Here is a 1,923-nt window from a genome sequence, read left to right as displayed (position 1 = left end):
GTGTGTGTGTGTGTGTGTGTGTGTGTGTGTGTGTGTGTGTGTGTGTGTGTGTGTGTGTTCTCTGCTAGTCATCACTATCTTCTCTGGTGTGATGAGTCCTCCACACACTCTCCAATTCACTTCTTTCTGCCGCAAAGCGAATGCAAGTGAAAAACACGTGCTCCCTGTTTCCTCGACTGTCTGACATCCAGGGCATTCTGCGGTGTTGCAGTTTGAAGCAGTACTGGTAGGCTCTAAAGCATTCAGTCAACAATTGGGTTACTTAAAAATCCACCTCGCCATGCTGGTGGCCATACCATGTGCCCACATCGGGTATTAACCTGCGAGTCCACTTTCTGGAATCTGCAGCCTACGGACTGTAGCAACAGCCTGGTTAGCGATGAGGGTAACTTCTTCCAAGTACTTCGCGGCCCCTACAACTACAACGTCATCTGTGAATCCCACAACTGTGGCTCCCTCCGGCAATGTCAATTTGAAGATTGCGTCGTACATGATTTTCCACAGAAGAGGCCCTAATACCGAGCCCTGTGGGACACCACCAGTCACCTCATATCTTCTTTGGCCAATGTCTGACAAATAAAACAAAACTCTATCTTTGAAGTAGTCTGTGAGAACTCTCATAAGATAGGCTGGCACCGCCATAGTCCGTAGGGCATCTGTTAACGTCTAGAGTGATGATTGCTGCGTAACACTTAGCACCCCTCCTCCACCTTGCTCCTGCAATTGCTGTGCGGGCTATCTCGACTACCAATCCAACAGCATCTATCGTGAATTGCTCTTAACGAAATCCGAATTGAGCCCATGAGAGGCCATTAACTCCCTCCGTGAACTCTTGTAGCCTGAGGGAAAGGATTTTCTCGAATGCCTTAGCCATAGCATCCAATAAGCAAATTGGACGATAGGTTGATGGGTCTTCAAGTCTTCCCTTACTCTTTGGAATAAGTGTGAGGCGCTGTCTCTTCCAAGGTTTCGGAATTGAAGATGAAAAGATCCGGCCGTTACTTGAGAGCCACCTTCAGATCTACATTAGGAATTCCGTCCAATCCTGGTGCCTTACCATGGTGTAGGTCCGAGGCGATGTTCTCTATTTCTTCCTGCGTAATTTGTGGAAAATTCGTTATATGTATAGTCTATACTTTCAATAGTATTCGCCTGTTCAGGGAATAGTGTTCTCACAATACTGTCTACAACATTTGATCTCGTGGGGAGCTGCATCTTACAGGAGTGCCTTTACAGTTTTCTTAAGTGCTATTTTGTAAGGTCTACCCCATGGGTCTGCATCCACCTCATCACAGAGTTCTCTCCAGCACCATCGTTTGCTTTCTTTAACGGAGGTTCGTTCTAGCTCTCTTGAACTCTTCTTGAAACACTGAAAACTCCGGTAGACGTATTGCTCGCTGGTAACGTCTTCTTGCTTGGTTCCAACACCGGCGAAGATCGTCAATAGTATCCGTCCACCAGTACACTGAGGAATGATGTTTGCCATGTTTTGAATGGGTCACAGTTGCATCACAAGCCCCAGATATAAAAGAGGTCAGTATACAAGCCTTTTCCCCAGCTGACCCTTTCAATTCACACTCATCCTCCAGTATTAAAGTGAATGAAGCGCCATCAAAATTCTTCGTGTTCCAGCCATTGGTTCTCCATCGACAACTCTTCTTTCTTGTAGGTATATCCAGTGTAATCAATATAGTCTGGTGATCACTGTTTGTACCAGGTCATTCAAAAAGTCCTGTCGTTTTTTTGGGGGAAATTATAAATAAATAAATATTTTCAAATAATCACCTTTATTCATCAAAATATCCACCGTTAAAGTCGGTAACCTTCTCCCAACGAGATGGTAAAGCCCAAATTCCTTCCTTAAAAAACTGTTGATTTTTACTGCAAAAATAAGTGGTCAGTTCGTGAATTAGGTTGTCACGG

General features: G+C 44.9%; 1 protein-coding gene across 1 annotated transcript in view; it reads right to left on the bottom strand.

Moving 5' to 3' along the window:
• The window catches only part of LOC106685174 (leucine-rich repeats and immunoglobulin-like domains protein 3), a gene marked incomplete in the record, with an annotated part of 135,029 nt that overhangs the window by 93,405 nt on the left and 39,701 nt on the right, over nt 1-1,923 (bottom strand).

The sequence above is a fragment of the Halyomorpha halys genome, unplaced genomic scaffold (genome assembly GCF_000696795.3).
Source record: "Halyomorpha halys isolate HHAL.00 unplaced genomic scaffold, Hhal_1.1 Scaffold666.1, whole genome shotgun sequence".
In the NCBI taxonomy this organism is placed as follows: Eukaryota; Metazoa; Arthropoda; class Insecta; order Hemiptera; family Pentatomidae; genus Halyomorpha; species Halyomorpha halys.
The sequence above is the reverse complement of the archived record's forward strand: the minus strand, read 5'-3'. Positions and strand labels throughout refer to the sequence as shown.